Source organism: Rosa chinensis, chromosome 2, assembly GCF_002994745.2.
Source record: "Rosa chinensis cultivar Old Blush chromosome 2, RchiOBHm-V2, whole genome shotgun sequence".
NCBI lineage: Eukaryota > Viridiplantae > Streptophyta > Magnoliopsida > Rosales > Rosaceae > Rosa > Rosa chinensis.
This window is the reverse complement of record NC_037089.1, coordinates 13714526-13726439: the sequence shown is the minus strand read 5'-3', so window position 1 is coordinate 13726439 and position 11914 is coordinate 13714526. Positions and strand designations below refer to the sequence as shown.

The window sequence follows — 11914 nt, the reverse complement described above, 5'->3', positions numbered from 1 at the left end:
TGGTCATTTTCCATTAAAATTGGGAGTCAAATTTGCATCATTTGACTTTTGGGTCTGGGCTCATGTCCTTATCTTGTATAAATGTTTTTGAAAGTGGGTTTTCTGTGTTTACATCTTTAGGCATGTGCTACTATATAATTTTCTAAAAAAACAATGGATTCTTGAATTTTATGGGGGAGTTAACGGACTAACGACAGCCTAACGTTGTTTTAGGAAGGAAGGCAACTAACAATCTAATGTTAGCTAATGTGGCTTTCACATAACCATTGGATGATCCTAGAGATCAGGATTTAATGAACTACACCAAAATTGCAGGCTTCTCAATGCAGAGGGGCTCGATCCTTGAAGGTAATTGGTTGCTGTCTTTTTAGCTAGAGACTGAATAGTTAGTGATAACTATATATCTGTTCCTCTTTGCAAGAAATGGTAAAATGAACAGCTAGTCAATCATAACAGATAATCTCGGTTTGCTTATCATCTTATGGAATGAATGTTTTGCTCTATTGTTAACTGTTTAAATCATGAGATAAGCTCAAAACCACATTTATTGTTATATATTACAATCATGGTCCTCTCTCCGTTCCTCAATCACCACCACCACTCGATCCCACCGTCGTTCTCCCATCAATCCGTCACTACCGTTCTCAAGGTTAACATGTTATGGTAAATTTGATGGACCAGACCAAAACCTCACGGCACGACAGCCACACCCAAAACTTCCCTAGGCACACTTTGTTTCATATTTCTTCCCTTTTGTTTTTGAGACCATTTCTCGTCTCCCTTTCGCACCTACAATTCAACGATTGAAAAAGGATCCAAGTCAAATATCATAAGCCTCCCAGAATAGTTCCTCACTGTGGCCATGCTGGTTGCCCAAATCTGAGACTCTCTATCATTGTCACAACAATCAATCTAGTTTACGCTTAGCTTAATTTTTCTCGAATGAAAAGTACATGTGCTCTGCTTCCACCCCAATTAAAACAAGAAAAGCACATGCTCTATTGCTTCGCTCCTTATTGAAATCCCAAGTTCCCAACTAACATTTGATTCAGGAGTTCCAAACTGAATTTCATGGTGGAGATGAGCACAAAACCACATGCGTTGCTAGTCCCAAGCCCTGGCATGGAGCACCTCATCCCCACATATGTCATGTGTTTTTGTTAAAATAAAAATTAGTACTTGCAAGTTTTAACTTTTCTTATTAATCTCTTACTAACATCTTCCTCCTCGTGAGAGTTATGAAATTCAATCAAGAAAACAAACTTGCGACTGTTTTTTCTTATCTGTTTCCTCCTCCAAAAAGAAACCAGAAGCTCCATACATCTCCTGCATTTGCATTTTTTAAACAAGCCCAAGCATTCATATTGTTGCACAAGTGCATCAAAATCAGGAAAACACACTTAGAAAATGAGACGGTATATTCACATCCTGTTTTAAAAATAGGATTAATTTTAGTTTACTCCCTTGAGGTTTGGGGGTTTCATCATTTCACCCCCCCGGACTCTCAATTTCACTTTTTTACCCCCTGAACTTTCCAATTTTTGTCTTCCGTGCCTAATGTCTCATTTTCCTTCAAAATTGGACGTTAAGTCCGATAATGGGGCCCACTTTGAGGGCTAAAATGGTTATTTCAAGACAAAAAAAAATAGAATTAATTTCAGTTTACCCCCCTGAGGTTTAGGAGTGTTATCATTTCACCCCCCTCGACCTCAATTTCACTTTTTTACCCCCTAAGCTTTCTAATTTTTGTCTTTCATGTCCAATCTCTGATGCTCTGTCCAAATTAAGGACTAAAGAATCGAAAAAATAGGCAAAATTTTTGTTTCTTTAAGGGTCCGATATTATCTTTACTAACTGTCTAAATTTCGGCGATATTTTCTAAATATTGCGATATTTCCTTAAATCATTGACATTAATGATAATTTCGTGAAATTCCAGACAGAATGGAGCCCACGCGCGCAAAATGTCTTACATTCTGGAGCCCACTTGCCACTAACATTTGAAATTGTAAACAAAATACAACCACAGGCAGTCAAGAAGTTTTGAACCTTGAATGCTCATCGAGAATCAAAGGGACTTGTCCACTGCCGCTGCAATAATAGCTTTTGCTAATATATTGTACATTTTATTATATATATACACACAATAGCTAAAGTAATATATATTACTTCAAAGTCTGGAAATTAAGAGAAATATCTAATCAATAACCAATTTACAATAAAAAAATTTTTACCAACAATTCTCAATCCAAAATAATTTTTGTTACTTTGAAAATAAGAATATTTTCATCACACAATTCATCTTCTGTAGCTACATGCTTGGCACTAAATATATCTCTTAATACTCTTATTCACTGAAAATTAGGTCTACTATTATTTAATATTACTAAGTGTTTGGTTTATATACTCTCTTTATTGAATTGAATTAATCATACCTACTTTTCTATCTAGTATAAAAAAATATTAAGAGTATTGAGTTAAATTTTATGAAATGTCAGCATACACTAATTCATCTTAAATTACTATAAGTCAATATGTTATAATTTTTATTCAACAATTTCTTTTGAAATATAGTAGATAATTGATTAAATAAACATTTTCAAAAGTCTTATTTAATATTAGATATTTTAGTCACTGGTCCAAATTGGACGTTAAATCCGAACGTTGAGGGCTAAAATGGTCATTCCTTCATCCAAATCCGACGTTAAATCCCAAACCCGTACCATAGGGACGTCGGGGAGGACGGGACAAAACATTTGGCGCTGATAGAGAGATGGATTTAACACAGAGAGAGAGAAGGGAGAAACCTGGGTAAAAAAGTGAAATTGAGTGTCGAGGGGGTGAAATGATGACACCCCCAAATCTCAGGGGGGGTAAACTGAAATTAATCCTATTTTCTTTACCTTGAAATGACCATTTTAGCCCTCAAAGTTGGCCCCATTATAGGACTTAACGTCCAATTTTGATGGAAAATGAGACATTGGGCACGGAAGACAAAAATTGGAAAGTTCAGGAGCTAAAAAAGTGAAATTAAGAGTCGATGGAGTGAAATGATGACACCCCCAAACCTCAGGCGGGTAAATTGAAATTAATCCTTAAAAATATAAGATACCGAAGGTAGTCTACCTGTTTATCCAACCAGACATGATATTGCACAACAACAGTACCATCTCGAATGTGAGCATTCTTTAACCCTTCCAACTCAATTGGGTTCTAACATTTAAGGGAAAACAGATGATATAAGAAAAAGAAGAAAAAGGAACTTAAGAAACCATGGGCAGAACAAATTGAAGAATATTTCCTACATTATGTAGAAAGTAAGCATTACCTTTAGAGCTTTTGCAAGGGCCAAAGATGACTGCTGGAAGAGAACCTTGTCAGGATTTAGCTTTGAATACAAAGCATAATAGCAATAACCCAGGTTAGCCCATATGAGGTCATTGTTACTTTCTTCTGCTTTGATTGTACCATTTCCTGCTAATGCAGTTTCCGTTCCCTTGCCTTGAATAGAAGGTTTAAGCTGATTAGATGCAAGCAAGCTGACATCTGCGCTCACTGCTTTATAGTCCCAAACTTCAATCCCGTTCGTTTCCAAGTATGAGTTTACCTACACAGCACATAAATTTCTCAACTAAGTCTTGACTGATTGAACCATCAAGTTCACACTAGTACAAACTTGGAAAGGAAGACAAATATAACAAAAATAAGGACATCATAACCTTGTTCCATGGTTTCAGTAATCACATACATAATTTGTGAAGGCCAATAGTAAATACATCTATTATTACCAGTGTCTTGATAAGTACAGACTTAAAACCAGTATTCACCATCATATGAATGTTGCTTGAGAAGATGATGAAAATAGATACATATGAGTTAACTGACCTCAGATGAAACCTTCCTTTTGTCTACATAGAAGAAAGCTGAGTTCAGAGTAACTATGGCAAAGGCATGAACAACTAGACTGTAATCAACATCAGTCCTGCGAATATTATACAACCAGCAAACCTGCAGAGTCATGACAAAATCAAAATCATATCTCTGATGTTCAAGGAGCCTATTAATGCACAATATCAAGATTGAGAAAGAAATAAAGAAATAGACCAAACCAACTCACCTCATCAAGTGCTAAAATGATTATACTATGAGCTTTCACTTGGAAGAGCTTTTTTCTCACATCCTTTAACTTATCTGCTACAAAACGACCAGCAAATTCCAAAGGATGAATAAATACAGGACTAATTTCCTGAGGGGGCAGACTTTTCCAAACTTCATCTACCAAATTTGTGGAAGTTTGAACCAACTTCTGTTGATTCTTGACAAAAGCGCGCTCCCAATTCTGTGCGGTGTCTACCAATATACACCAAGGGCTGATACCAATGGCTGAACCTTCAGGGTGTTGAGATTGATAGCAGATTATGCATCAATATAGAAATATAAGAACAACAAAGAGACACCAGAATTTAACATGGAAACCCTTCAATGTGAAGGGAAAAACCACAGGACAATCTCCGAAGAACTTCCACTATGAAAATGGGATTATAATCACCAATGTCTCTAGAACACTAGAGGAAAATCTCTGAAGAGAAACACTCTTGGATACACACACTCTATGCAGATTATAAAAGAATGATTGCTTTCTTTCTTCTCTCCTTTTACAATAAATACTCACTCTCTATCTTGCTAAGACTACTAGAGGTTAATACATATAGCTGATCACTTCTTCGTTTCACAAGACCCTTCTAGTCTCCTTAGGAAGAGAAGAGATAACCAACACAATTAACTCCAGCTGCTGCATGCCTTCTATTAGGGAATTGAAATGTTCCCTCTTTCTTTTCTTTTTCTTTTCTCCAAGACAAAGTCCAACTTGGGTTATAACACTTATTAATTAGTTGTCTAGCATGAGGAAGGAATTCCAACAATCTCCCCCTTCCTGACTCATTCTCAAGAATGTAGACCTGCTAAGAATGTGCAGTTCTCATGCTTACCTTTGGGAAGCGACTTTGTCAACATATCAGCTTTGTTCTCATTAGTATGAACCTTTTCTATCATTAGCAACTTTCTTTTAAATTTCTCTCGAATCCAATGGTACCGGATATCTATATGTTTGGACTTGGAATGAAAACTAGGATTCTTGCTAAGATGAATGGCACTCTGATTATCACAGTAGATAACAAACTCACTTTGGTGCAGACAAGCTCTTGGAAATATCTCTTCAACCATAGCATTTCCTTGCAACATTCAACAATGGCAATGTACTATGATTAGGTAGTAGATAAAACCACACAATTTTGCAATTTTGATTGCCAAGAAACAGCTCCCCCTGCAAAAGTGAATAAATATCTAGATGTGGACCTCATTGTGTCTATATTTCCAGCCAAATCTGCATCAGTAAAGCCTCAAAGAATAGGCATTTCATTGCCAAAACATAAACACACTTTAGACGTACCTTTAAGGTACCTCATAATCCATTTAACTGTTGTCCAATGTTCTCTACCTGGATTTGCAAGGAATCTGCTCACCACACCTACTACATAACCAATATCCGGTCTAGTACATACTATTGCATACATTAAACATCCTACAACTGAAGCATAAGGAACTCTCTCCATTTCTTCCTTCTCTTTTGCATATGAAGGACTTTGTTTCTTACTTAATTTGAAATGAGCAGCAAGAGGAACACTTACAGATTTTGCTTTGTCCATGTTGAATCTCTCAAGCACCTTCTCAATGTTACTTTCTTGAGATAGCCACAGCTGACCTTTCTTTCTATCACGAGTCATCTGCATGCCGAGAATTTTCTTTGCATGCCCCAAATCCTTCATATCAAAGGATTCATTCAACATCTTCTTCAACTCTTCAATTTTCCTTGAGTTTGGACCTAGAACCAACATGTCATCAACATAAAGTAATAACATGATGAAGTCTTTTTCAGAAGATTTTCAAATGAACACACAATGATCTGAGATTGTCCTTTTGAATCCATTATCCATCATGAATGACTCAAATTGCTTGTACCATTGGCGAGGAGCATGTTTAAGTCCATAGAGACTCTTCTTCAACTTACAGACCATATGCTCCTTGCCATTAACTTCGAATCCCTCTAGTTGTTCCATGAAAATGTTTTCTTCTTAGTCACCATGAAGAAATGTTGTTTTGACGTCTAGTTGCTCTATCTCCAGGTTCACACTTGCTGCCAATCCCAACACAACACGAATGGAATTCATCTTCACAACTGGAGAAAATATTTCGTCAAAATCAACACCTTTCTTTTGAGCAAAGCCGTTAACAACTAGCCTCACTTTGTACCTTGGTTGTGAATTTTTAGATGTCTTGAGCTTGAAAATCCACTTGTTCTTGAGGACTCGTTTTTCTTCTGGCCTTTCCACTAATTCATATGTTTGATTCTTGTGCAAAGAATCCATCTCTTCTTGCATAGCTTTCAGCCATTTGTCTTTGTCAACATCATCTTGGACATCTTGGAAACATTCTGGTTCACCTTCATCTAAGGGAAGAACATACTCATTAGGTGGATATTTTGTGGAAAGCTTGTGTGTTCTGGTGCTTCTTCTCAACTGCGCAACTTGTTCAATCACCGGTGGCTGCTCTTCTTGGTTTTCTTGTGGAATTTCTTGGTTGTTTTCAACATCATCTCTTTGATCACCATTGGGAACTTCTTCAGCTTCTTGCTCAGCTTCCTCACTAACTTATTCAACTGTAGGAGGAATAATATGATCTAGATCAATGAGATTATCTACATATGTCTCAGCTGCCTCCATATATTCACTCTTCTCAATGTCTTTAATTGTTTGATCTTCAAAGAACACTACATCCCGACTGCGAACTACCTTCTTGTTAAGAGGATCCCACAATCGGTAGCCAAATTTTTCATTTGCATACCCAAGGAATACACACTGCTTGGTTTTGTCTTCAAGCTTCCATCTTTCTTCCTTTAGAACATGCACAAATGCTCTACAGCCAAAAGTCTTCAAGTGTTCATAAGAAACATCCTTTGAAGACCACAAGTGATTTGGAACATCACCATTTAAAGGAGCCGATAGTGCAAATTGATCAAATAGAAAGTTGTCCTCATTACCTCTCCCCAAAACCTTCTTGACAATTTGGAATGAGACAACATGCATCTAATTCTTTCAACAATGGTGCGATTCATTCTCTCTGCGATGCCGTTATGTTGTGGAGTTCTCGGAACTGATTGCTCATGTCTGATACCATGGCTTTTACAATATTCATCAAAAGATCCAATATACTCACCACCATTATCTGTGCAAATGCATTTTAATTTTCTACCGGTCTCCCTTTCTACCGTCGTATGAAAAACTTTAAACACGGATAACACTTGATCTTTTGTCTTTAAAGCATATGCCCACACCTTTCTTGAATGATCAGCTATGAAAGTAACAAAATAGGAAGCACCACCCAATGTTTTAACTTTCATAAGACCGCAAACATCAGAATAAACCAAGTCCAAAACATTTTGTTTCGTATTCTGATTTTTATGAAAGGAAACTCTATGTTGCTTGCCAACTAGACAATGAGTACATTTATTTAAATGTGTACCTTTAATTCCAAGAAGTAGCTCTTTCTTGGCAAGGATTTGCAGCCCTTTCTCACTCATATGGCCAAGTCGCTTATGCCATAATTCTATGGGACTTTCATTCTCTGTGGTGTTTAGCTCCCCCCTGAATAATTGAGCTTGCATTTTGTAAAGTGTGCAGCATTTGCTTCCTCTTGCTATTACCATGGAGCCTTTTGTGAGCTTCCACTTTCCATTGCCAAGTAAATGCATGTAGCCATCATCATCTAACTTCCCTGCAGAGATTAAATTCAAGCGGAGGTCAGGTACATGTCTTACGTCCTTGAGAACAAGTTTGCAGCCTACATTTGTTTGCAAGATCACATCACCAATTCCCATTATTTTCGAGATGCCTTTATTTCTCATTCTCACTACACCAAGATCACCAACTTTGTAGGTTGAGAAAGGTTCCTTTCGAGGAGTAGCATGGAAGGAAGCTCCACTATCAACAACCCATGTAGTTTCTTCACTTGAAAGACTCAGACATCACATGCTTTTTCACATTTGGAAACTAATTCTTCACATTCTAGAAACTCTGACAATATTATAATATCACCATTCGAAGAAATTGCAGCAGTGTCTGTCTCATCTCCCTTCTCTTCCTTCTTCTTTTCTCTCTTCAATTTTCTGCATTCCCTTCTATAATGACCTTTTTCATTGCAGTGGTAACACGTGACATCCTTCCTTAACTTGGATTTGCTTCTTGATCTCCTATGACCATGAGGATAATGATGTGGCTTCCGGCTTCTAGCTCTTCCCCTCCTTTCTACAATCACAGCTTCAGAATACGAAGAATCTGTAGATTTTCTTCTCACCTCTTCATTCAGCAAGTTGATAGTCACTTGACTCAATGACACAACACCTTCAGGAGCAGAGTTGCTAACTGAAACCACCAATGTTTCCCAACTGTCTGGAAGAGAACTAAGAAGGAGCAATGCTTTCAATTCGTCATCGAGAACCATATTCATTGAGGAAAGCTGATTGACAATACTCTGCATCTCATTCAAATGTTTATTGATTGAGGTGTCGTCCTTGTATATGAGATTGACAAGCTTTCTAATTAAAAAAGCTTTATTTGTTGTTGTCTTTCTTTCATATAGGCTTTCAAGCTTTCTCCATAGTGCAAGTGTTGTGGTCTCCTTCGAAACATGGTGAAAGACATTGTCATCGAGGCATTGCCGAATAACTCCACTAGTTTTTTTGTTTAGCTTCTTCCAATCATCTTCAGACATAGTCTTTGGCTTATCACCTTCAATTGGAGAATATAAATCTTTACAATAGAGTATGTCCTCCATCTTTGCTTTCCAGATCATGTAATTCCTCCCATTTAAGCTAACCATCTGGTTTGTGTTGACCTCCATGTTTTGCCCCTGCTAACTAACAGCTCTGATACCACTCTGTTGGGATTGATAGCAGATTATGCAGCAATAGAGAAATATAAGAAGAGATGAGTGTTTCTATTGGGACCTCCAAATTTTCTCACTTGACCTCACTCTATTTTGAATTATTAAATGACATATATAACCTACTATCAAATGACTACTAAGGACAATAATTATACCAAATAAATATTATATTAATTTTCTCTAGACTTTCCAATTCAATAACATTAGATTGTATTCTTTATTGTTCTCCTTATCTATTTTCATTTTCCAACTTCACTACATACTCATTAAAGTATTCATATATATTTAATAAGAATTAAAACTATGATTAAGATCATGTGACAAAAAAATGTATGATATACATATTGAACTCATATCAGTGAGGGAAAACAAAATAAATCATATTATGACCTAAATCTAAGTCTATCCATTATATTTGTAAAAAATAAAAAATGAACTAGTAATTAAAAGAAAACTAAATAAATATTTAAATAATTAATCATGAGATACAAAAAATAGAGAAAATAAAATAAACATTAAGAAAAATGATTAATTTTTTTTTGCACAGCTAAAACAGAAAAAAAAAAAAAAAAAAAAAAAAAAAAAAAACCCGCATAATAGTTCATGTTATTTTCTTGTTGATTAGAAATTAATTTTTGAAACTCAATACCTTGTGTTTGATTTGCTTTTATTGAAAAAGAGATTTATATTATCTGATTAAGGAATGGATATGTAATTATGATTTATAGAGTAATTAAATCATTGAAATGACTAAGTTTTTTATTTTAAACATAATAGTTTGTTTGCAAATTATACGAATGAGGTTAGTTGAGGAACTTTAGTGAGGTTTAGTGAGTAAATTTAGTACCTGCAAAGTTGATAGGAGGTGTAAAAAGCATAGGAGGTCAAGTGAGTAAATTAGGAGGTTCCAATAGAAAAACTCTATAAGAACAACAAAGAGACACCAGAATTTAACATGGAAACCCTTCAATATGAAGGGAAAAACCACGGGACAATCTCCAAAGAACTTCCACTATGAAAATGGGATTACAATCATCAATCTCTCTAGAACAATATAGGACAATCTCTCAAGAGAAACACTCTTGGATACACACTCTATGCAGATTGTAAAAGAATGATTGCTTTCTTTCTTCTCTCCTTTTACAATGAATACTCACTCTCTATCTTGCTCAGACTACTGGAGGTTAATACATATAGCTGATGACTTCTTGTTTTCACAAGACCCTTCTAGTCTCCTTGGGAAGAGAAGAGATAACCAACACAATTAACTCCAGCTGTTGCATGCCTTCTGTTAGGGAATTGAAATGTTCCCTCTTTCTTTTCTTTTTCTTTTCTCCAAGACAAAGTCCAACTTGGGTTATAACACCTATTAATTAGATGTCTAGCATGAGGAGGGAATTCGGATTCAAATTTGCTCACCACTTTTATTTTGTGGTGATATCACCACCCTATTAAAACTTGTCAAGTCATATAGAATTAATTGAAATTATTTTTTAATAAAACATCATGATTAACCATAATTGTGTTTTATAACACATGACAGTTTTGTATTGAGTGGTGGTATCACCACCAACACCACCAAAGTATTGGTGGTGAGCAAATTTGAATCTAGGGAATTCCAACACAGGGAACTGAGAGAAACAAATCATGAAATCCACTTAATTAGCCAAGAAAAACTAGTAAAACAGACAAACACGAATATATAAACTTGCTCTTTAGGCATTAATGATAGCCATCATTTATAGGCTACTCGTAAAAAAAAATTAAGCAAAACAGCGCAAACACTAGATCAAATTATTCCAACAGGTCAAAAACAAGTTATAGGAAAATTCTAATAGCTACTAATGTGCATTTCTAGCATAGAATATTCTCTCACTTCTCTACAACATTCAACGAAAATAAGATAACACTATACTCTCTCGCTTCTCTACAAGATCAACGAAAATAAGATAACATTATACAAGTTACTGAGAGAAGTAGTGACTCACATCTGCCATCCAGACATCTACGGCAGGGTCTTCCCCCATTCGCATAAGCTGCCACTGGTCACTAAGTTGTTGTGTTGCCTACAAAAAGTAATGGCCATCTGTCCATAGCCGAGATTCATTCTTCGTTATAAGCGCCAAACTTGAACAAAATTCAAAAGCACAAACTTGTGAATTTGACAAAAACCATTCAAAATTCTTCGTTATATACACATTCAGATTATAATCGGCTTAAAACTCCTTCAAATAGCATCACCGTAAATATAAATAAATCAAGAAAATTGACCGGCACTTCCAGTGAAGCCAGCAACCACCAGGCTATATGACTTGCTTGTTTTGTTACTTTTGCCTACTGTTGTTTTGTGTGACTAGGTAAGATTACATGTGTATTTAAACTATATGGCTTCCGGTTTCTTGCTAGTTGCTACATTAGTCTGTCTATTAGAAGTGAGGATACAAATTGAACTCTTGCAAGTAACATGCTTAGTACTTTGCAAGCTCGAATCCATGTGTAACGATCGATACATAACATTTAGACATATTGTCAAAATGAATAATATCAAAGGTTTTAAATCTCCAAATTCAATTCCAAAAATTCCAAATTTATCATACTATGCAATTCCAAAAACCCCTAAACCTACAGTCCAAACCCTAATTAAAAGTTTAAGGCTCTTACTGGAACAAAACAAAACCGCGTGACACAATAGCTAAGGCCATTTCTATCTCCCTTTCCCACAGCTACCTTCACGAAGAAGAGGATCCAAGTCAAGTTCTGAACCTCAGATGCCTGCCCCATTGGGACATTGTGGGCCCAAACCTTATTCGCAGGAGCTTTCACACAGCTAGCACTGTCGCAATGCTTTTATTTCTTTTCTTGGAGGAAAAGCATATATGCTCAAGTTATAGGACAGAAGTCCTATTTGCATAACA

General features: G+C 36.0%; 1 pseudogene; it reads right to left on the bottom strand.

Annotated features, from left to right (window-relative positions):
• Positions 1-690: 690 nt before the first annotated feature.
• Positions 691-11780, bottom strand: LOC112183732 (annotated as a pseudogene).
• Positions 11781-11914: the final 134 nt, after the last annotated feature.